At 46.1% G+C, this 25248-nt stretch overlaps 1 long non-coding RNA gene across 1 annotated transcript in view; it reads right to left on the bottom strand.

Annotated features, from left to right (window-relative positions):
• The window catches only part of LOC129398240 (uncharacterized), a 75279-nt gene extending 50291 nt beyond the window's left edge, over positions 1 to 24988 (bottom strand). The window contains exons 1-2 of the long non-coding RNA XR_008625983.1: positions 24321 to 24988; positions 23534 to 23651 (exon numbers count right to left, since the gene is read on the bottom strand). This is a non-coding gene — a long non-coding RNA (uncharacterized LOC129398240). The remainder of the gene's footprint in view (positions 1 to 23533; positions 23652 to 24320) is intronic.
• Between the last annotated feature and the right edge of the window lie 260 nt (positions 24989 to 25248).

A 25248-nucleotide genomic window follows, 5' to 3' on the forward strand; every position in this document is an offset into this window, starting at 1 on the left:
ACATCCACTTTATTAAAGTGCCCAATAATTGCCAAAGTACAAGACAAAGTTGAAACTGAGACATGGCTTGGATATGAGGCTAGAGTAGGGGCATCCTATCACTGCCTGTATTGACTTGTATTTCCCCAAAGAAGAACCTGGGGTCTGGGTAGCTTATTTGCAGGAAAATCTCAGGGATCAGCCGTGGGCAGCCAGAGAGAGTGAGGGAAGGGGAAGAAACCCACACTGGAGGCATGATTGAGTCCACTCCTGTGAGCGTCTGGGGCTCTTGGAATAGTCCACCCAAGATCAGCCTGTAAGTTGCAACCTTTGGCTTCCAAATCTGCTGGCTGAGTGGATTCCCGCCTCCAGGCTGGTCACACCTGCTTGATGAGTGAGTTCCTACCAACATCAGGAGTGTCAGAGAAATACAAAGGGTAGAAAACAGAAGATCATTATGGGTGCATAAGGTAAGTTGTTATCAGACCAAGGTAGGTAGAAGCCAACTCAGAAACTTTCCACTGCAGCTGTGGCTAAAACTGAATGGGAAGACAAGGGAATGTGAATGGGGCCCTAGACGTGTGTGATACACTCCCCAGGAGTTTGCGAGGTCCACCGCAGGGGAGCGCTGGGTCCATTCATTTAGCTGATGCCAAAGATGGCAGCCCTCCCTACCAATGCAAGCTCCAGAAGCACACAGACCACCAGCTCAAATACTCAGCTCTCCTTAGGAGGCACTCTCAGGTCCCAATCCAAGGCACAGATGCATGAAACCACAGGGCAAGCCCCAGAAGTACACAGACCACCAGCTCAAATATTCAGCTCTCCTTAAGAGGCAACCTCAGGTCCCAATCCAAGGCACGGATGCATGAAACCACAGTGAACTGCAGCTTCTCTTACTGATGAGGCACAAGTGGGCAAAAGAAGGATTGAAAATCTTTCCCACTTCTGAGCCAAAATCATATTGGATGCTTTGGGGTAATGCTTGCTCATGCAAACTTTTCTAATCTTAGTAGCTTAATACAATAACTGTCTTTCTCAAATTGTGGGCTCCAAACTTGGCTTTGCCTTAGCAGTTCAGAAACCCAAATAATCTCCCATGTTCGGGTTCTGCTATTGTCAAGATGTTTATCAGCATTAAGAAGGAAAAGGCAGGCAGGATTCCGCATGCAAAGATTCTATGGGACAGAAATGGAAGTGGTTCCTGGCACTTCTGCCCACTTGCCATCAGCTGAACTCAGTAACTTGGCCACAGTTAACTCCAAGAAAGGCTTGGAAACAAGCTCAAGTTGTGTGTCTAGGAAGAAGATGAAACGTGTTTAATGAACAGCTAGGCAATCTCTGCCATAAATTCCTTCTTTTCATAAGACATAGCCAAAAAAAATAATTAGTTTTCACCAATAAGGTTGATCTGGTTTGGCTGTGTCCCCACCCAAATCTCATCTTGGGTTGTAGCTCCTATAATTCCCATTTGTTGTGGGAGGGACTGGGTGAGAGATAATTAAATTATGGGGCTGGTTTCCCTTATACTGTTCTTGTGGTAGTGAATAAGTCTCATGAAATCTGATGGTGTTATAAGGGAAAATCCCTTTCACTTGGTTCTCATTCTCTCTTTGCCTACAGCCATGTAAGACGGTGCCTTGGTTCTTCCTTCACCTTCCGCCATGATTGTGAGGTCTCCCGGCCACGTGAAACTGTGAGTCCATTAAATCTCTTTTTATTTATAAATTACCCAGTCTCGGGTATGTCTTTATCAGAAGCTTGAAGACGGACTAATACAAAGGTGTACCAACACTCTACCCTTGAAAAAAGGTAGGTGCAAAGGAAGGCAAGAGAAGTATAAAGTGTTCACTCCAACAATTGGAGAAGCAAATTGTAGTTTGTTTTATAAGGGACAGAAAAAAGCCAAGTCCTAAACCGTGCAGTTACCACAGTCCTCCATTCCATCTCCCCAGTTTCTCATAAGGATGCTTTTATACCCCAGTGTTATAGATGGGGAAACTGAGGCTCAGGAGGCCAAGTGGTTTGCTGAAGTTAACATTGTTGATGGGAACCACGGAATTTAAACTCACGTCTTTTGGATCCCTCAGTGTGGAAAAGGAGGACCAGGAGCTATGTCTTTGGCTTTTATCATTTACATTCAGAAAAAAAATACCAGAGATGGAATCATTCTGCTTTTGTTTCTAGGCCACAAAATCCTAGCCAGAAAGCCTAAATTAAGAAACAGAACATGAGATGTATTAATCTGCCAGGACTGTCATAACAAAAGACCACAGACAGAGTGGCTTAAACAACAGAAATTTGTTGGCTCATAAATGCATTATGAGCAGGGTTGGTCTTTTCTGAGGATGGTGAAGGTGAATATGTTCCATGCCCTTCTCCTAGCTCCTGGTGGTTTGCTGGTGATCTGGCATTCCTTCACCAGTAAATGCAGTACCCTGATCTCCCTCATGTTCATCCGGTGTTCCCCCTGCATCTGTATCAGTCTCTGTGTCCACATTTCTTTCTTTTTTTATAAGCACACCAGTCATATTGGATTGCAACCACCCTAATGCCCTCATTTTAACTTGATTACCTCTATAAAAACCCTGTCTCCAAATCAGGTCACATTCTGTAGCACTGAGGGTTAGTACTCCAATAGATTCATTCTGGGGGGAAGGAGATACAATTTAGCCCCTATAACACAAGGTGGGGGCTGGAATTCTCTGCCTCATTCAGAGAGTCATCAACCAATTCTAATAGCAAAATAAAGGGGTTGGAGACCCCTTGGAGACCACCTTGGAGACCCAGTTCTCAAAACTGAAAACAACATGTCGGGGTGACCCAATGCATCCCTTGGATTTCAGGGAATTGGAATCAACTTTTATCTTTCTGATTCAGACAGATCTCAAAGGCAGGATTTCCCCGGGTTCCCAGTAAAATGGGGCACTGTTGTTTTCTTATCCACATTCCAGACTTAGAGTGAAAGTCCCCTTGGTAGGGAGCTGCCATCACTTCTGAAATAAAATATAGAGGTCAAGTCCTATTTCCAAAGAAAATGTTACATTCCCCTTTCTATTTTTTTTTCTGGGTTATATTTTAGACAAAATGTTCTCTGCAATTAGATAGCTGTAGCTGTATCTTATTTCCTTTACCATTAATCTTTTATAAACTGTGAAATTAACAAGCCTCTCCATGACCAACCTGTAAAATCTGCCATCTCTCACTGCCATTGACTGAAGGTCTTTGCTTGGAGACACCCTACTGATAGCGCTTGAGCAATTTTGATGAATGTGTCTCTCCTTCTCATTACAAGAAATGCTAATCTCCTGACATCTCCCTCTATGTACATTCATTAAAGGACTCCAAGCTCTCCACACTCTGGCGGAGGTGAAATTCAGCACTATATTTGCTGACTTTACAATGGTCTGCTCACCCAGAGTTATCCGATGATGTGGTATTAAAGAATTAGGTCAAATAATCTGGATAAACCTTTAGGATTAAGGGATCTGTGCTTGTCTCACTGACCAACATTTTGAAAACCTAGTTATACTCAAGCAAATACAGTATACTTATTGTTCATTCATTCCACAAATTGAAGTGTGTCCTTACTAAGGGTGAGGAACTCGCCTAGGCACTGGGGAAGTAGAGCTCTGGCCTTCCTGGAACTTGCAGTAGAGGGAGAAGGATGAGAGAAAAAAACACATTAATGATGACAATACAATGGGGTAAGTGGCACAGGAGATAGAGGAAGAGGCTGACAAGCTCCACCTGCAGTCAGGATGGGTTTCACAAACAAGATTAGATTTGAGCTCATTTTGAAAGATGGAAAAGAGTTTGTTGGGTGCAGCATGCTGTGGACATAGGAGGGCCTTCCAGGAAGAAGAAATAATATGTGCCAAAGATAAGAACATGGCATGTTTAGCAAAAAATATTTGTCTCCCCAACAAAGAATATGCACACCAGAAGATGTGCTGGAGAGGCCATCGGGGCCAATTTCTGCTTGGCTTGAATACCAAGCTACAGAGTTGGTCTTGACCTGCAAGGCCAGTAGCTTCAACCCATGTTCCATGAAGAGGAAGCCCCTTCAGCCACTTCAGAGAGCATGGGATAGTTGGGAGAACAGCAAGGGGAGAGTCGAGTTCTTCACCCCTATTTTAGTCAAGGAAACTTGGCTCAAATGAGGACCATGGATGTGACTCTGGGGTTGGGGAAAAAAGCATAGATTCAAGAAGCATTTCAAAAATGGATGTATTAATCAAAGTTCTGTAAAGAAACAGAACCAAAAGGAGATAGATATTGATAAATAGCTATAGATATAAAGAGATTTATAGTAAGGAATCAACTCACTTGATTACAGAGGCTGAGAAGTACCAAGATCTGCAGTCAGCCAGCTGGACAAGAAAGAGATCTGATGGCGTAAGAGCCAGTCCAAAACCTGGCAAGCTCAAGACCCCAGAATAACTGAGGTTTCCATTTAAGAGGCAAGAAAAGACTGATGTCCCAGCTCAAGCAGTCAGGCAGAAGGAGTTTCCTCTTGTTCATGGGAGGGTCAGCCTTTTTGTCTTATTCAGACCTTCAACTGATTGAATGAGGGCTACCCAATCCAAATGTTAATCTCATCCAAAAATACTCTCAGAGATACACCCAGAATAATGTTTGACGAAATATCTGAGAACCCCATGACCCAGTCAAGTTGGTGCATAAAATTAGCCATTGCAGTGGAATTGCCAAAACCTGGAATCCCCAGGGTGGCTATGGGGAGTGCGGGAATGGGATAAGAGGAGTTTGAGTCTAAGGTTTGCAGATTGGGCAGCCATGTGTGCAGAGATGCCTTAGGTAAGATGAGTATCATTAACAGTCTGTAACAAACAATTGCCTCTTTCTGGCAAAGTCCTGCTTGGCATCTGGTGGCTAATTTGTAAACTTTCTGGTCCAGATGAAAACTGGGTGGAAGCCTGAACCTTGCCTTTACTCTTTGTATCATATTTCCAGATAAGATCTTTACAACAGTGTCATGTTCAAGATTCATAAATGCCAAATTACCCGTGGTCATTTCAGAAGCATATTCTAAGCCTGGCAAGGAGATGTTTTTCATTGTCTTCTGCAGAAGGCCTGGGCCGCCATGCCGTACACGAAGAGCAGAAATTTTGTGCAGCACAAGTGTGTGGGGCAAGAATTACGAGTCAACACACCCTGTAGCAACAGATAAGAGCCTGATGTTCAAACGGAGGCAGAAGCATGAAATAGCACTCCATCCCTTCCCTATGGCTGATGAGATCAGAAGTGGCAGTCCACCAAGGGTCACCAATTCAAATATCCTGCAACAGGGCCTAACAGAGAAAGAGGAGGTGAGGAAGTAAGATGCTCAACCTTGGAAACATGGAGAGCCTAAACCAATAAGCACTTGGAGGAAAAGCAAAAAGATGAGATGAAGCAGAAACAGAACCCTAGCAGACCAAACTTCATGTGCAACAAAAGTCTTGGGGAGCAGGAACTGTGAGTTGACATAACCTGCAACAACAAAAAGGATCAGAAAGATGGAAGTTGTAGACATCTCCCACTCTGTTCTGGGACCCCGGCTGGCTCTCATAAGTCTTAACAATATCTCCTCCACAATCTACTTTGAAGAAAATTAAATGAGTGTCTTTCTTGTTGCAAACAAAGAAACCAGCCTGGCTCTACCCACAAAGGAGACCAGAAAACTGTTGCTTTATAAACCTCCAACCCTGTCTAATGACTGATGATGACAGACACCCAGACATCTCTGAGCCCACCTTAGGACTGGACTCACCACACACACCCATAGGGGATTCTAGAAACTCTGTACAGCCCATTCTCCAACTTAGGCTGGAAAACTGAGCCCTCTCTCTTCCTGCTGAAGGGACCAAGAATTCATTTCCTTCCTTCCTTCCTTTATTTTTCTTTCTTTCTTTCTTTCTTTTTTTTTTTTTTTGATGGTGTCTTTTTCTGTCACCAGGCTAGAGTGCAGTGATGCGATCTTAGCTCACTGCAACCTCTGCCTCCTGGGTTCAAGTGATTATCCTGCCTCAGCCTCCCAAGTAGCTGGGATTACAAGCGTGCACCACCACGCCCAGCTAATGTTTGTATTTTTAGTAGAGACGGGGTTTCACCATGTTGGCCAGGGTGGTCTCAATCTCCTGACCTCGTGATCCGCCTGCCTCACTCTCCCAAAGTGCTGGGATTACAGGCATGAGCCACAGCACCTGGCCCCTTTCTTATTGATTCTGGTTCTAGCCACCTATCTTCTTCCATCACTGTCTCCTCCATGGGGCTCCATCCTTCCCAGGCCTGTTTATGGAAGGGGACACAGTTTGCCCAGCTCCCCCAAGAAAAGCACACTGACTCATGTTCTGTTACAGTGCCTTTTTCTGCAGGGCGGCTCTCAGGAGGTGGGAACAACAACCATGTGGAATTTACAGCCTTTTCTGGTCCACAGAAATCATTTAGTTCCTGGCTTCGGTGCACATTCTTCCTATTCTAAGCTGTCCTCAGACCCTTCTGGGCTATTAGAGCTCCTCTTGCACTCTAGCGTGGAACCCAACAAGCCTCCCAGCTCTCCAGACCCTTGTCACTCTCTAGACCACTCAACAACCCCATGCCCCATTCTCCTTCACCGAGGTTTCTTATCCCAGTGCAGAGCAGAGAGGCAGGCAAGATGGAACCATACGTATAAACTGGTGGCCATTGGAAGGCCCCATTCCCAAGTAGGCCATTTGCCCTTCAGTGATCCTCTCTCCCATATCTGAGTCTCTGTCTCACACAGGAGTCTCCCCTTGGGTTACATCCTCTTTTTGCCCATCCCTGAATATTTCCTTGGTTTCGAATGACTAGAACCAAAGCACAACCAACATCTCCTTACCTCCCAGTTCCACGTCATTGACTTAGGATGAAATCTGACATTCTCCGTGCACCCTGCTGGGATTTCTTTCTTTTGCCTCAGGGTGAATTCGTTCAACAAGGAATCACACTTTAAGATGTGCTGATCGCTCTCCCCAGCCTTCTGATTCTGGAGTGTGGATGTGCAGGATCAGGATCCTGAGAGGGAGGGAGCTTTCTCTTGGAATCCAAGTGCTGTTATAGCAAAAGAGCATCCGCTGGAATGCTGGAAGGATTGCCAGCCGCCTCCTTAAAGCCTCCTTAAAGCACAGTACAATGCAAAGAAGACCATGCTGGGAGTCAACACGTTCTTCAGCCATCTACTTTCTCAACACATATTTGTTAGGTGTCAACCAGGTAGCACTGCCCTGGGTGTTAAGAATACATTAGTGGCCGGGCACGGTGGCTCACTCCTGTAATCCCAGTGCTTTGGGAGGCTGAGGCAGGCAGATCACTTGAGATCAGGAGTTTGGGACCAGCCTGGCCAACATGGCGAAATCCCATCTCTACTAAAAATACAAAAATTAGCCAGGCGTGGTGGTGGGTGCCTGTAATCCCAGCTACTTAGGAGGTGGAGGTTGCAGTGAGCCAAGATCATGCCATTGCACTCCAGCCTGGGCAGCAGAGGAAGACTCCATCTCAGAAAAAGACCAAAAAGAATACGTTAGTGAACTAGACAGTCAGCACCCCTACTGCCTTTCCAGAAGAGACATGAAAACTCCTTTATGCCCTTGAGCTGTGTGACCTTGGGCAATTCGCTTGATCTGTGTGAGCCTTACCCTTCTTCTGTTGTCTAAGGATAATGTGTGAAACTTCCAGAATGTTAAAACTGAGTCGCCCATATGACCACCCAAGGAACAGTGCCTGGAACGGCCTAGGCGTTCACCAACCATTAGCTGGCACGCAGAGATTTCCCATCTTGACCTGGAATCCCTGGGAACACCCTCAGGTTGATGGGAACCACCGTAGGGCACCATCAGATGCAAACTGGGGGTCTGTGATCCAGTCTGGAAATATTCAAAGGATAAAAATTCACAGATGATGGCGAGAAAGCAAATATAAACCTCTTGATGTGGTTCCCTGCTTAATTTATTTCCAACTTTGTCTTAAGTGATGTTTCTCACCGATAGCTATGAAATGGAAAATAGCTAACGAGAGTTAAAATTCTCGGCGAAGGCTCCGGATTTATCCACCAGCTCCCGTGGGTGCTCCGAAGCAGGACGGTCTCCGAAGCAGGACGGTGGTGTGCTACTGCCCCCCTGTGCAGCCAGCAGGGCTAGCAAGGATCTGGAAACCCAGCTAACCCCAGGATTTTTATCTTATTTTTTAATTTTTTTAGCAAGAACCCTTAAGAAGGAGAAAATGGACTCTCAAAAATCCTCTTTATCCAAGATCAAATAGAATAAAACCCAATTAAGTCCGTGCAGCTGTCGGCTGTTTAACCAACTCAAACCGCATATCCTTCCCCTCTCTCCCCCTGGGCAATTTCTCTCCCTGATGTGTATTGGACACCCGGCTCCATTTACAGGAAATGGATCCATTAACCCCAGAGATAGAAAAAAAAAAAAAAAAAAAAACCCTAAGAACATGCAGGGCTCACACATGCCCCCAAATGACGATCTTTGCGGCCAGGTGTGGGGAGGCCTCCAGGATTCTCAGGACCGTAGCAAAAGGATTCATAGACTCTGCCCAGAAGTCTCTGGGCGCAGTTGTTCTGCTGGCCTGAGTTCTGTTCTCTGCTCACAAGGCGCCTCTCAGCCCCTCTGCCTCAAGCTGGCTTAATGGATCTTTGAGCTGTTTAGGTCAAGAAATAGTCACTGAACTAGGTCTCATAACCCTGTTAGGAGCCCAAAACTTCAGAATCATATAATCTAGAGGGAGAAACTATCCAATGGATAAACTTCCATGGTACAGTAAGAACTGGATCAAAGGACGTACAGGGGCTGCAGGACAGGGGAGAGGGGGCCAACCCCAATGGGAAGTTGAGAAATGTCTCCTGGAAGAATAGCGCCTCAGCTGAAACTTGAAAGAGGAATCCAGCCAGGCGCGGTGGCTCACACCTATAATCCCAGCGCTTTGGGAGCCCAAGGTGGGCAGACCACTTGAGGTCAGGAGTTCGAGACCAGCCTGACCAACATGGTGAAATCCCATTTCTACTAAAAATACAAAAATTAGCCGGGCATGGTGGCGCGCACCTATAATCCCAGCTACTTGGGGGGCTGAGGCAGGAGAATCGCTTGAACCCAGGAGGTGGACGTTGCAGTGATCCAAGATCGCACCATTGCACTTCAGCCTGGGCAACAAAGCAAGACTCCATCCATTATTGAGCAAAGAAGCAGGTAAGAGAGTCACAGGCAGAACTTACCCACCACAGCAGAGTGGAGAGGCATGAAATTGCAAGCACTTAGGGAAATGGAATGTAGTTCAACACGATTGGAACACAGGGCATGAGAAAAAGGGTTTCAGCAAGTGAGAATGTTACAGATGATCAGGGGTTGGGCTGTGGAGATCATTGCATGCCAGACTGAAGATGGGGTCTAAAAGTATGGACTGCAGAGAATTGCAGAGGAGATCAGGAAGGTCTCACTTTCACCAGGGCAACAAAGGGCAGATGAGTCAGAGGAAGGAACCAGGAAGCAGAGAGCCCAGGAGAAATCTGTGACAGCAGTGTGGGCAAAAGAGACCAATTTTGAATTAAAGTCCTGAACACATGATTGTAGAATTATTACAATGAAAATCATCAGGCCTGGCCAGGCACGGTGGCTCACTCCTGTAATCCCAGCACTTTGGGAAGCCCAGGTGGGCAGGTCCCCTGAGGTCAGGAGGTCGAGACCAGCCTGGGCAACATGGTGAAACTCCGTCTCTACTAAAAATACAAAAATTAGCCAGACATGGTGGCGGGCACCTGTAATCCCAGCTACTCGGGAGGCTGAGGCATGAAAATCGCTTGAGCCCAGGAGATGGAGGTTGCAGTGAGCCAGGATTGCACCACTGCACTCCAGCCTGGGCAACAGAGTGAAACTCTGAAGAAGGAAGGAAGGAAGGATGGAAGGAAGGAAAGGAGGGAAAGGAAAGGAAAGGAGAGAGGCAGGGAGGGAAGGAAGGAGGAAGGAAGGAAGGAAGGAAGAGAAAGAAGGAAGGAAGGAAGAGAAAGAAGAAAGGAAGGAAGGAAGAGAAAGAAGGAAGGAAGGTAGGAGAAAGAAAGAGAAAGAGAGAGAAAGAAAGAGAGAAAAGAGAAAGAAAAAGAAAGAAAGAAAGAAAAGAAAGAAGGAAGGAAGGAGGAAAGGAAGAAAATAATCAGGACTTAGGGACTGTGTAGCCGACACCATATTCATCCCTAATATCCCCAGATCGGGACAAGAGACTAGCTACCAACTGTTGTGCACTCTGGGAATTGTCTCGTTCCCAATCAACACAAAAATTAGTCCCTGCTGCTGCCCTGTTCAATTTCTCACCTCCAAGGCCAGATCTGTCTCTCCTCTGTCCACCTTTGCATGTCCCTGTGATGGCTTCCATTCATGTCAGAGATGGAAAAGTGGCAAGCCCTGTGTGTTAAGGATTTCAGCCGCTTAAGAGCTACTGGAGAGCGCAAAGGTGAGATGTGGGACTCCAGAAACCATGAGGCCTTCCAGCATGACAGCAGCCAGCTTAACCGGAGCATGGACATGAAACCTCCCTGTTTCCTGGATGATTGCTCTATAGAACACCTAAACTTCCTACTCAGAGTTCCTGGGTTTTATGAGCCATCTGTTGTATGGAGTATGCAGCGGTACTTTCTCTGGGGAGACAAGAGGAGGAAGCCGATAGAGTTTAATCTTGGTACTAGTTGCACAATCTGGACAAGCTGCTTAGGCCCTTGGGGTTTCAGCCCTCCCCTCTGCCAATTGAGGTGGCTTCCTCATGGGGCAACTGAGAAGGAGTGACATCATATGAGTGAAAGTGCTTCCAAAGGGCAAACCATTGAACAGGCAGTTGCAGTTGGTTCCATCAAATTGGAGACTTCTGGACACCAAGACTAGGAAGCGCTGGCCCTTTCCCCACTCCTGAGTATAAAGGACTGCATGGTATAAGTCCCCTCCAGGAGGAATGCCTTTGCATTGGGAACCCCAAGTTTGGGTGTTACAGCTGATCCCTGGTATACTTTAACCAAGATATAATCATTGAGAACACCCAAGTTCCTTCCATGCATTCCCTAACAACAGAGTTTGTGCAACTGAGAAAATGGTAGCTTTCAGATGTGAAAGTGCATATAGGCACCGAAGAATGTTATCCACTGGGGGCCAGTAACCAAGAAAAATGAAGTGATTTGTTTTCTCACAACTTGAAAAATCCCACTAAGTGTGGGCCAGGTGTGGTGGCTCACGCCCGTAATACCAGCACTTTGGGAGGCTGAGGCGAGTGGATCATCTGAGGCCAGGAGTTCGAGACCAGCGTGACCAACATGGTGAAACCCCGTCTCTACTAAAAATATAAAAATTAGCTGGGCATGGTGGTGCATTCCTGTAATCCCAGCTACTCAGGAAAATAAGGCAGGAGAATCACTTGGACCCAGGAGGTGGAGGTTGCAGTGAGCCGAGATCATACCACTGCACTCCAGCTGGGTGACAGAGTGAGACTCCATCTCAAAAAAAAAAAAATCCTAAGTCAGGAGGACAATAGAAGAGAGAGTGGAAAGAACAGCTCAGGACCAGGACTCTACAAATAAAAGTAGGAGGATTTCTCTTCTAAGTAAAATAATACAAACAAATAAGACAGGCCATGGAGAGACCATGTTGTCTAGACTACCAACGCAACTCTGAAAATAAACATGCCTACACTAGCCTGGGCAACATAGCGAGATCCCATCTCCATTTTTTTAAAATTGTTTTTAATTAGCCAGGCATGGTGGTGTGCACCTGTAGTCCCAGCTACCCAGGAGGCTGAGGTAGAAGGATCACTTGAGCCCCAGAGTTTGAGACTGCAGTGAGCTATGATTGCACCACTGCACACCAGCCTGGGTGACAGGGTGAGGCCCTGCCTCTAAAATAAATAAATAAAAGTTAAAAATCATAAAAATAAATAACATGAAAACAAACATCCCCAGCAAAACTTTCCCTCAAGGTTTTTGCTCTGTTTCTCTGAAATAAGTCAATCCTCCAGTAATTATGGGTCACCAAGGATGGAGTCTAGCTTAGTGGGATATGGAGGAATGTAACTCTGTCCTCAGTAAGCTTACAATGAGAGAAGAACATTCTGAGAAGCATTGCAAACACTGCAGAAGACAGGCAGAGGATGCTCATGGGGTTACTGGGGTTAGAAGCAGCTTCAAACAGTCTGGGGAACTTGAACTAGACCATGAACTGGGGGTCTATAGGGATTCTATCCAAATAGACCCAACACAAGCCAGAAAACAGGAATATGAGCTGCAATATAATGTAGGTCTTCACAAAACACTTGAATGGAATCTTAAGGTCAGTGCACAATTTTTGGAAGATGAAATGTTTTGAGTGATTTATGCCAGGGCAATATCTAAAGTAAAATTTACTACAAAGGCTAGAACCTGGCAGAATATTCAGAATATCATCCACCAAACAGAACACACACTGGACCAGTCATAATGGATGCCAGTACAAGTACATTAGACATGCAAATATATATGAGAAAAGTGTAATGATAGAATTCTGGGACATCCAAGATGGAGAGTATCGTACAGATCTTTCCCTAAATCACCCTTTGGAGGGCTCCCATTTTCCCAGGGTTTTATCCACCCCATGCATTATGTCTGCCCAGAAGTTCAGCTCACCAGGTTTTCTTTTGTTGCAATGGAAAGATTTTTGTGTTTTGCCCATGGGCAATGAGTTAATACTATTAGTAAACATAATTACACAGAAGTGTTTTGTTCTAAAATCTATTTATTGAAAGCAAGCTGATCTGACTCTCCTTCCAAGGATAAATTATGATGCCAGACACTGAAACTTGTAATATCTCTATTGAATGGGAAAGCAGGCCTAGGGTTTTGTGATTGAGATGTACGGTTCTGTTGGAGATGATCCCCAGTCAGAGGGTCTCCAGGGTTTCTGTGCTGGACTTTGGGGTTGAGATTCTAGGGTTCCATTAAAAAATGACTATAGCAAGAACATCTAATATTGACCTGGATGGGAAACTGGAGCATGAATTTTGGACCTGGAAAGATGCCATTATCCCAGGGTGCCAGTGAGGACTTGGATCCAGGGGAGTAGGTGCGGCTGAGAACACTTCCCAAGTGCTCATCGCAGATCAATGTGAATCTAGCCCTGCCTTCAGATTTTAAAAGCTAAAGGCACATGGAATGGGATACCAGGCCACAAACCCAGGAAACCAAACATCTCAGGGCAGACACCTACAACAGCGCTCAGAGAGCAGGTGTTGAGTGATGGCTTCTTGCTGTGGAACATCAAGATTCCATCCTCCTCATTCAGGTCCCATTTATCTGACAGTGGCCAAGTCTCCTAGTTGCCCCAACCCCACTCCAGATTAATGCATTCATCCAAGCCCCCTGCCACCCATTCAGAGAGGAATAAGTCTTGATTCTCATTATCCACTGGATGTACTACTTAGTATGGAGTGCTGAAGACAGCCAAGATGGTCTCAAAGCACTCCAAATGTGCTTACAGTGTGATCAGAGAAAGAGGACGTGGACTGTGGAGGGCTGGGATTATTAAGAAGAAAGCATTTTATTTTTTTTAATTTATTTATTTGAGACAGGGTCTCACTCTGTCTCCCAGGCTGGAGTGCTGTGGTGTGATCATGGCTCACTACAACCTGGAACCACCTGGGCTCAAGCAATTCTCCCACCTCAGCCTCCCAAAGCACTAGGACTACAGGCAGAGCCACCATTCCCACCCTAAGAAAGCTCTGTTTTTTGTTTTTTGTTTTCTGAGACGGAGTCTTGCTCTGTCTTTCAGGCTGGAGTGCAGTCTCAGCTCACTACAACCTCTGCCTCCCAGGTTCAAGCGATTCTCCTTCCTCAGCCTCCTGAGTAGCTGGGATTACAGGCGCATGCCGCCATGCCTGACTAATTTATTTTATTTTATTTTTTATTGTTTTTTTTTATTTTTATTTTTTAGTAGAGATGGGGTTTCACAGTGTTGGTCAGGTTGGTCTCAAACTCCTGACCTTACGATCCACCTGCTTTGGCCTCCCAACATGCTGGGATTACAGGTGTGAGCCACTGCGCCCAGCCAAGAAAGCATTTTTAACCTAGTGAATTGGTTAAGTGGAGTTCCCTTGAATGTGGCCAAAACATAATAATGTCCACATCATACAGAAATAAATACACAAAAGTCAGTGAGGCTGCCTTGAATTCAGAAGTAAAATAATTGTATCAACACGGACTGGGAGAGGTCCATCCTCTGTCAAATTGCCTGGAAATGGGAAGCTGATGGGTGACTGATTTGGGATCTATCAACAGAAAAGCACTCCAGGAAAGGGTTCAGTCTTCATGAAGGCAGTTGACTACAGAAATAATGCAAAGGTTCAGAAATGGTTTAGACACATTGTGAGAGATAAGAGGAATAAGGTCAGGTGTGATGGAAATGAAGCAAGGAAAAGAAGTTAAGGGCCAGACCATCTCCTGGAGAAAATAAGGAGAGATAAGGAAGAGGGCCTTCAGAGCAGCTCTTATACTGGCGTGGAGGTGGCCTCTTGCGGGCAAAGAGGGGCAGGCCACTGCCATATACCTACGCAGCATGGAAGTCAGAAAAGCTACTCCAAACTGAAATACAAATAATGTCTCTGAATCCAAATGTACCAGAACAGTTCGGGTCTCTGTGCAAGCTGTCCATCACATCTGGCTATAAGCATGTTTACAGCAGGATGTAAACTGATGTTCAATTACCCACGGAACTTTATCATTAAAACAGAACTTTAAAATATGCATGTAGATTTAAAAAAAAAAATAGCTTGCGCTCACGAAACCAATTTTTAAAAGTCTGAAACAGGGCTTTGCCAGGTTTTCAAAGCCATCTGTTTTCAAAGCCTACCTTCTTCCTTGTTTACCACAGTCTGTCTGCTGTTTTAACAACCTCCAGTGGGATTTCACATGCCTCATTATGCAAAATCACTGCTTATGTATTCATTCTGCCACTTGCCTAACTAATCTCAGCTCATAACATTGTTCTGAGGAAGAGTCCCTAGTCTGGAGTTCTCCTACAGGGCGGTAGATCAAGAACAGTGGTAGAGAGTGTCAGAGCAAGATAAAACGCAACCCCCAGTGTATCCTTGTTAGGAGACAGGCTTGATCTGAGACCCTACTTGAGGTGAGAAACAAAAAATGCAATAATGATTATAACGTACATTCAAAATCCACTTTTTCCGCCTCCACAAATGAAGATCTTGCATCGAGTATGAGTCAGAAAGGCAGGTTTACTCCCTTTCTTGTCTATTATTTTCCTGCTATCAATGATCTATTCAAATATTTTTAATTTTTCCCCTTGTATAAAGCTTTGGATCTACGATTCTTTGGTTCAGAAAAGTCAGGAGCCTAGATCCAAACCCCAGCACTCCTGAATGACCTTAGGCAAGACACTGAGACCACCAGATCAAAGCCTGGATTTCCCAAAGGTTAGATCAGAGCATCCAAATCCATGATAGTGGTGATTCCTCAAAGATCTAAAGTCAGAAATATCATTTGACTCAGCAATCCCATTACTGAGTATATACCAGTGCTATCACCGGTGCCTGTCTGCCTAGTTCACCATTTAGACAATGACTGAATGGATCTTGTTTTTTTTTCCTTCAACTTTTGTTTCAACTTCTGGGGCACGTAGGCAGCATGCGCAGGTTTGTTACATAGGCAAACGTGTGCCATGGTGGTTTGCTACACAGATCAACCCATCACCTTGGTATTAAGCCCAGCACCTATTAGCTACTCTTCCTGATGCTCTCTCTCCCCACCCCCAAGAGATCCTAGTGTGTGTTGATCCCCCCAATGTATCCATGTGTTCTCATTGTTCAGCTCCCACTTATAAGTGAGAACATGTGGTGTTTGGTTTTCTGTTCCTGCATTAGTTTGCTAAGGATAACGGCTTCCAGCTCCATCCATGTCCCTGCAAAGGGCATAATCTAGTTCCTTTTTATGGCTGCATAGTATTCCATGGTGTATATGTACCACATTTTCTTTATCCAGTCTATTATCATTGACGGGCATTTGAGTTGATTCTGTGTCTTTGCTATTGTGAACACTGCTGCAATGAACATACATGTGCATGTGTCTTTGTAACAGAATGATCTATATTCCTTTGGGTATAAACCCAGTAATGGGATTGCTGAGTCAAATGATAATTCTGGCTCTAGATCTTTGAGGAATCACCACGCTGTCTTCCACAATGGTTAAATGAATTAACACTTCCACCAACAGTGTAAAAGCATTCCTTTTTCTTTGCAACCTCACCAGCATCTGTTGTTTCTGGACTTTTATATAATCACCATTTTGACTGGCTTGAGATGGTATCTCATTGTGGTTTTGATTTGCATTTCTCTAATGATCAGTGATGTTGAGCTTTTTTTCATCTGTTTCTTGGCCACATGAATATCTTCTTTTGAGAAGTGTCTAGACTGAACGGATCTTACTCATTCTCAGTATCTTGCCTGTAATCCCAGCACTTTGGAAGGGCGAAGCAGGCAGATCACCCGAGGTCAGGAGTTTGAGACCAGCCTGGCCAACATGTTGAAACCCCATCTTTACTAAAAATATAAAAATTAGCTGGGCATGGTGGCAGGTGCCTGTAGTCCCAGCTATTCAGTAGGCTGAGGCAGGAGAATCGCTTGAACCTGGGAGGCAGAGGTTGCAGTGAGCTGAGATGGAGCCATTGCACTCCAGCCTGGGTGAAAAGAGTGAGACTTTGTCTCAAAAAAAAAAAAAAAAAAAAGAATCACCAGGGAAGCCAGACAGGTACAGGTACCTTCACTCAAGCTTCAGTGTAGCACCCACATTATCATTCAGTTAGTCTAAGGTGAGGCCTGAGTCCATATATATTTGATACGTGGTCTCACTCTGTTACCCAAGCTGGCATGCAGTGGTATGATCTCAGCTCACTGCAACCTCAGCCCCCTAGGCTCAAGCAATCCTCCCACCTCAGCCTCCTGTAGCTGGGATGACAGATGTGTACCATCAAGCCCAGCTATTTTTTTTTTTTTTTTTTTTTTTTTTTTTTTTTTTTTTGTAGAGACAGAGTCTCATCATGTTGTCCAGGCTGGTCTCAAACTCCTGAGCTCAAGTAGTCTGCCTGCCTTGGCCTCCCAAAGTGCTGGGATTACAGGCGTGAGCCACCACACCAGGCCCATTTTGGATTTTCTAGTAAATTTCTCTACTGAAGAATAGTATAATGCAATAAATTACACAAATCTTCAATGTGCTGCTCAATCAGGAGTTTTAGATAGTAAAAACACCCAGGAGGGCATCACCCAAAACAAGATACAGAACACTACCATCGCTCCAAAAGCTTCCCTCCTGCATTTTCTCCATCCTTAATCCCCAAACCTAAGGTAACCATGACTCAGGCTGGAGTGCAGTGGGGTGATCTCGGCTCACTGCAACCTCCACCTCCTGGGTTCAAGCGATTCTCATGCCTCAGCCTCCTGAGTAGCTGGGATTACAGGCACCCACCACCAAGCCTGGCTAATTTTTGTATTTTTAATAGAGACGGGGTTTCACCACGTTGGCCAGGCTGGTCTCAAACTCCTGACCTCATGATCCACCCGCCTTGGCCTCCCAAAGTGCTGGGATTACAGGCGTGAGCCACCACACCCGGCCATGACTCTGACTTCTATTACCCTAAAACTACCTGCTGTCCAACTTTGTATAAACACAGTCATTCCATATGTTTTACCTTTTTTGTCTGATCTCTTTTTGCTTAGCACGTGTCTGTGATATTCATCCTGAGTCATGGTGGATAGCAATAATTGCTAAGATAGCATTGCATTCTCTGTACTGTACCATAACTCATCCATTCTCCCAATGATGAATTGTTGGTTTGTTTACAGTTTGGGGCTACCATCAATAATGTTGCTATGAACACTTCTGTATGTGTTGTTTGGTGCTTGTGTAGATGCATTTCTCTTCCTGGATTCCTCAAAGGGTCCATAAGAAAATGGTGACCAACATTAGAGAAATGCAAATCAAAACCACAATGAGATATCATCTCACACCAGTTAGAATGGCGATCATTAAGAAGTCAGTAAACAGGCCGGGCGCGGTGGCTCCTGCCTTCACGCCTGTAATCCCAGCACTTTGGGAGTCTGAGGCGGGCAGATCACGAGGTCAGGAGATCAAGACCATCCTGGCTAACAGAGTGAAACCCCGTCTCTACTAAAAATACAAAAAATTAGCTGGGCATAGTTGCAGGCGCCTATAGTCCCAGCTACTCGGGAGTCTGAGGCAGGAGAATAGCATGAACCGGGAAGCAGAGATTGCAGTGAGCAGAGACCATGCCACTGTACTCCAGCTTGGGTGACAGAGCAAGACTCCGTCTCATTAAAAAAAAAAAAAAGAAGAAGTCAGTAAACAACAGATGCTGGAGAGGATGTGGAGAAATAGGAACGCTTTTACACTGTTGGTGGGAGTGTAAATTAGTTCAACCATTGTGGAAGACAGTGTGGTGATTCCTCAGGAATCTAGGACCAGAAATATCATTTGACCCAGCCATCCCATTATTGGGCATATACCCAAAGGATTATAAATCATTCTACCATAAAGACACATGTACATGTATGTTTATTGCAGCATTGTTTACAGTAGCAAAGACTTGGAACCAACCCAAATGCCCATCAATGATAGACTGGATAAAGAAAATATGGCACATATATACTGTGGAATACTATGCAGCCATAAAAAAGGATGAGTTCATGTCCTTTGCAGGGATGTGGTTGAAGCTGGAAACCATCATTCTCAGCAAACTAACAGAGAAACAGAAAACCAAACACTGTATGTTCTCACTCATAAGTGGGAGCTGAACAATGAGAACATATGGGCACAGGGAGGGCAATATCACACACTGGGGCCTATTGGGGGGTGGGGGGCTAGGGGAGGGATAACATTAGGAGAAATACCTAATGTAGATGACAGGTTGATGGATGCAGCAAACCACCATGGCTCGTGTATACCTGTGTAACAAACCTGCATGTTCTGCACATGTATCCCCGAAGTTAAAGTATACAAAAAAGAAAAGAAAATGGTGACCAAGGCACAAGCTCCAGACCCAGGAGATGCTCAGTGGTACAGCAGGTAAACACTCTTCAACCTTGCCCAGGAGCAACTAAGCAGCTTTGGGGAAAGAGAAGGAGTTGCATCCCAACTCAGGAATCTTGTTTCTTCTAATGATTGGTTCTTGTGAGCTCAGTGAAGAACCGCTCCCTTCTCCCAAGAGGGAGGTTAAGATACTTGCCCAGTGTCACCAACAACCTTGTGTCAGGGCCAAGCCATAATGAATTTCAGGGACAACGAGTTCCCAAAGGTGGCCATGTTTCTGAGCCTTTCAAATAAAGCCTCTGTTCTCAGAGGAGCGACTTTCCTTGCCAAGGCTCACTCAGGAGACTTTAGTAATTAATTCCTAGTTGCAAACTAGTAAATTGGAGTTAATTATCTGGACAGATCTAATTGCAACTACAACTTTGTTGAAATTAAATAAAACACCACTTTAAAGTGCACAGAGCCTTTAAAGACATTACTTAAAGGTGTCTGAACATATCCAGCCGTGACCGTGAGCTTGCTGGAATGAGGAAGCTGGAGAATTATGCTGTAGATGCTCCAGTTCTTCATGGAACAACCTCCCTCCACCTCACCTGCCCCCCAGCATTCCCAAGGTCCCAGGAAGGAGGGATATGGCCCCTCCTTCCTGTCGTCTATCCCATAATATGCCTGATTCAGCTCAAGGGACTGGCGTAGCCTGCTGATTTCTCCCCTGTTGTTCCTATGTCAGGCTCTCCTTGAACATCACCTTGATGTGAGGCCAGATCCAGGGACATTGGGTCTTACTCCAACAGAACCTCTGCAGGAGGGGCAGCTACCTGAACAGCCTCAGGAATTCAGAGACAACAGCTTCCAGGAGGAGACACTGAACCCAGCTGATGCCTGGAGGAAGGCTCAGTGTTAGCCAGACAGAAGAGATAAGGAATCCTCACAGAGGAAACAGGATGTGCAAAGGGCTGAAGGCAAAAAAAAGTCTGGGAAAAATGAGAACCTGCTATGACAAGGGTCACCAACCCCCAAGCCATGGACCTGTTTCTGGCCTGTTAGGAACTGGGCTGCACGGCAGGAGGTGAGTGGCAGGCAAGTTAGTGAAGCTTCATCTGTATTTGCAGCTGCTCCTTATCGCTTGTGTTACCGCCTGAGCTCCACCTCCTGTCAGATCAGCGGCAGCATTAGATTCTCATAGGAGCTCAAACCCTATTGTGAACTGTGCATGTGAGGGATCTAGGCTGTGTGCCCCTTAAGAGAATCTAATGCCTGCTGATCTGTCACTGTCTCCCATCACCCCCAGATGGGACTGTCTAGTTGCAGGAAAACAAGCTCAGAGCTTCCACTGATTCTACATTATGGTGAGTTGTAGAATTATTTTATATATTACAATGTAATAATAATAGAAATAAAGTGCACAATAAATGGAATGAACTTGAATCATCCCAAAACCATCCCCCAACCCCATCCTTGGAAAAACTGTCTTCCATGAAACCAGTCTCAGGTGCCAGAAAGGTTGGGGACCTGCTATGCCACGAGTTCAATGTGGATGGAGAGTGAGTGAGCTGTGGGTTGACCAGGAGCAGGGCAAACCTTTTGGGTCATTGTAAAGACTTAAGACTGCACCCCAAAGAACATTCTCACTGTTGAGATGTATTTAAGGAAGGCAAGGTTGGAGGACTTCCCACTGGAAGAAAAAGTTGTGCGATTGAAAAGCTTCTGAATGAAGAACCAGGACTTCTGGATTCTTGTCTTCTGTGGGTCAGTGAAGCGGCTGCATCATTTCTCCATTCTTAATTTCCTCATAAAATGGGAACAAGTCAGGCATGGTATAGCTCACACCAGTAATCCCAAAGCTTTGGGAGGACAAGGCAGGAGGATTGCTTGAGGCCAGGAGTTTGAGACTAGCCCGGGCAACTTAGTGAGACCTCATCTCGGCAAAAAAGTTAAAAATTAGCCAGGTATAATGGTACCTGCTTGTACTCAGGAGACTGAGGCAGGAGGATCACTTGATCCCAGGAGTTAGAGGCTGCAGGTGACAGAGTGAGACCTTATCTCTAAAAATAATAATAGTAATAATTTAGAAATAAAATGGGAACAGGCTGGGCACGGTGGCTCACACCTTGGCTCACACCTGTAATCCCAGCACTTTGGAAGGCCGAGACGGACAGACCACTTGAGGTCAGGAGTTCAAGACCTGCCTGGCCGACATGGTGAAACCCTTTCTCTACTAAAAATACAAAAAAAAAAATTAGCCAGGTGTAGTGGTGAGCACCTGTAATCCCATTTACTCAGGAGGCTGAGGCACAAGAATTGCTTGAACCTGGGAGGCGGAGGTTGCAGTGAGCCGAGATCATGCCACTGCACTCCAGCCTGGGCTACAGAGTGAGAAACTGTTCAATGGCACAGCAAGTGAATGCTCTCTATCCTCACCCAGGAACATCTATGATGAGGTCATGCATACAAACCTGAAAGCCATGAAGAACTACCCAGCCTGATAAGGATTGCAAATAGCTTGAATTTGAAGGCATAGACCACCATGTACACAGGACTTACCATGGCCATAACCCAGAAGGCCATCCAGCTCTGAAGCTCACCCGAGCAGAGGATGGAGAGTATCACAGCGTGGACCTCACCGTCCGGTCAGGTGTGGAAATCACTCTGTTGCTGTGTCTCTCCCGATGATGGTGGAGTCCACACCTACCCATTCCTCCTCCTGCTTCCACACCACTGAGTTGGCCCACACCAGATAACTTCTAGATGCCACCTCTCTCTAAAACTCTGATTTGTCACTGAGGTTGCAGCCTGCGAAACCACAGCCCACTTGCCGGGGCCATGGCATCATTTCTAGCTCTGTCTGTCCTGTCCCTTGAAAACAATTCAAACCAGACACCACACACAGGGCAAATAGGATTGTCCTTTGCCAAGAAGGATGCAGGGCTGATCTCTCCCCAGAGGCCAAAGCATGCAAGGGTTAGTTCAGCCCATGTGGTGACAAGTGCCAAACTCAGATGACCAGGGAAGCTGAGAGGCAAGAAGGGACAGTGGGTCTGAGGGGCAGAATTCCTGGGTTCAGTAGCTGCGTGACTTTGAGCAAGAAACTTAACTTGTCTGAACTCCCATTTTCCAGCCTTCCCAATGGAGCTTTTTAGCTTAAATTTTCCTGAACTCATTTAATGGTTTGACGATGTTCACCCAAAAAGAACAAAGATGAGCTGGGCATGGTGGCTTATGCCTATAATCCCAGCACTTTGGGAGGCCAAGGCAGGTGGATCACAAAGTCAGGAGTTCAAGACCAGCCTGGCCAGCATGGTGAAACCCCATCTCTACTAAAAATAAAAAAATTAGCCAGGCATAGTGGCGGGTGCCTGTATTCCCAGTCAGGAGGTTGAGGCAGGAGAATCGCTTGAACCCAGGAGGCAGAGGCTGCAGTGAACCGAGATCGCACAATTGCACTCCAGCCTGCATGACACAGCCAGGCTCCATTGCAAAAAAAAAAAAAGAACAAAGATGCACAGCAGAGCTGAGAGAATCTCTGGGGTCCAGATTCGCCTTTAATTGCTCTGAACAGAGGTTGTCTTATGTGGACAGAGACCAGCAGCTGTGCAATTCCAGTGCTAGTGAGGTCACGACGCCTTGCAGCTGACACCCACCTACCTCCCAATGGCAATGCAGCCACCATCTGCATTCATCTCTGAGCACCCAATGTCCTAAACACCAGCACCATGTAGAAAGAAGGAACCCTGGCCTGGACCGCAGCCTGCTCCAGACTTTTCCAGTCCTCCCACACCTGCTTTGTGATTTTGTAAAAACCTTCCCCTCTGAGAATGTCAGTTTCCTCAGTGATGAACTTAAGGATGTGAACTCTTCTCTCTAGCCCTGTCTAGCTCTGAAATGCTACAAATCGATGACACGAGGAAAGGCAATAATGAGCCAGGCATGGTGGCTCATGCCTGTAATCCCAGCACTTTGGGAGGCCGAAGCAAGAGGATTGCTTGAGATCAGCCTGGGCAACATAATGATACCCTACCTCTATTTTAAAAAGAAAGGAAAGAAAAGAAAGAAAAGAAAGAAAGAAAGAGAGAAAGAGACATAGGGACAAAGAGAGAAAGGGAGAAAGAGGGAGGGAGGAAGGAAGGAAGAAAGGAAGGAAGGGAGGAAAATGAAGGAAGGAAGGAAAAGGAAGGAAGGAAAGAAAAGGAAGGAAGGAAGGGAGGGAGGGAGGGAGAAAGGAAAGGAAAGGAAAGAAAGGAAGACAGAAAAGAAAGGCAATAACACAGCTAACTTGGAGTGCTTACTCTGTGTTAGACACTGAGCACACTACATATATTAGCTTAATCAACCCTATAGTGACCACAGAAGCGAGACACTGTGTTTACACCATTTTAGACATAAGGAAATAGGCACAGAGCAATTAATTGCCTGCCAAGTTCTCACAGCAATGAGTGCCAGCCTCTCTCTCTGGTTGCAAGCCTCACTCACCATCCCACACTGCAGTAGGTCACCGTTCCCAGCGCTCCTTTCTCCCCAGGCCGTCCAGACGTGTGGCTTCCTACATCCGGGCACCAGCAGAGGATGTGCCATCTTTGAAAAACACCAGCTGGAAATATAACGTGGTCTTGAAATTCAATAAGCTTCAGAAAGAAACTTTAGATAGGGAAGAAGACACCCCCTAGAGAAACTGCTTGTGGTTAGCAAGAATTCAGAAAGCTGAATTTACAAGTCCTCAGCAGCCCTTCGGGACTGTGGGAATAATTGGAGTAAATCAAATCTAGCAACAGAATGTGAATAAGACCAAGAACTAGAAGCCTGATCGAGAGCAAGAGCTGCCCCTGTGAGTGTGCCTGGGAAACCCAGGAGAGAATGGGTGCATCAGATGGGACCCTGCCTGGGCTGGTGGGTCCCTCCTTCCTGCCACCACCGACAAGGCAGCTATTACAAGTTGTCCCTGTGTCAGGCACTGGGGCTGCATCAGGCAGGTGGGGCAGGTGTGAATGCAACAGTCTAGGAGTGAAGGCAAGAGCCAGCAGAATGAGCAGAGGGTTGAGGATGCTTCGAGCTGGAGAAACTAATTCCACCTGCCAGGGTTGGAAAGACTGCAGAGAGGAAGTGACTTCTGAGCTGATAATAGGATTTTACAAGGTGATAAAGAGCATTTCAAACAGAAAAGAAAGAAGAGGGAAAAAGTTGCAAAGATGTGGACGGAGGCATTCAGAGAAGATGTTACGGGGGGAGGAGGTAACTCACTGGGGCTGGAGCTGGATCTTACCTTGCACTGAAGAGTCAGAAGGTCAGTGAGGTAGTAAATGCCACATGCAAGACTGTGGACTCTCATTCCTCCTTTAAAGGTTGTAAACAGAGGAGTGTGTTGAGGACAGCCAACCAAGCAGCAGAGAGCAGAGTGGAGAGTGATTAGGGCAGGAATGGCTGGAGGCAGGGAGATAACTGGCCAGGACAGGTGCGGGCAGGAGGCCATGGATCCAAGAAGCAACTCAGAGGTCGAGTTGTCAGAACTCGCTGTCGGTCACACTGGTGTCAGGCAGTGGACAGAGGAGTTAACCGTGAGTTTTCTCGACGCCCAGCTATGCACAGCAAGGTAGCCATGCTGTGGGTGCAGAAGGGCACGGCCAGCTTGGGGATGAAATGCAAGGGAGATGGCTGCTCACTTAGCTTCTCCTGTGGCTTGCTGCTGCCACTCAAGGCAGCTCAAAACTGGCACTCAAAGATCTGGGACTGGCTGCCTAGCAACCTGGCTTCTCATTACTGATCTGCACACACACACACTCACACAGTCACCCACGCACACACACGCACACTCATATGCACTCACACACATGCTCACCGCATGCACACCCAGGCTGCCCCTCCCTCCACGCAGGTTCAAGCCCTCTGGCCTTTGCCCACCCAGGGTCCTTCCCTCATCCTTCCTGCAAAGCCCACGGCCCACCTTGACTCACCCCAACCTCCCCTTCTCTGAAAAGTCACCCCTGACTGCACCATGCTCACTACTAACCCTTGGGACCCCATGATGTCTCTCTTCTGTATTTTCCTGCAATGTCATTTTAGACAACTGTAGAATGAGTAATGAGGGGAGTGAGAACTGAGGGATCCAGGGAGGAAAATGAATGTTGTGTGGGGCCAGGGGAGAGGGCAGGGTGGAGGGATGTGCTCCCAGGAAGAAAGATTCCATTCCATTG

The sequence above is a fragment of the Pan paniscus genome, chromosome 6 (assembly GCF_029289425.2).
Source record: "Pan paniscus chromosome 6, NHGRI_mPanPan1-v2.0_pri, whole genome shotgun sequence".
NCBI lineage: Eukaryota > Metazoa > Chordata > Mammalia > Primates > Hominidae > Pan > Pan paniscus.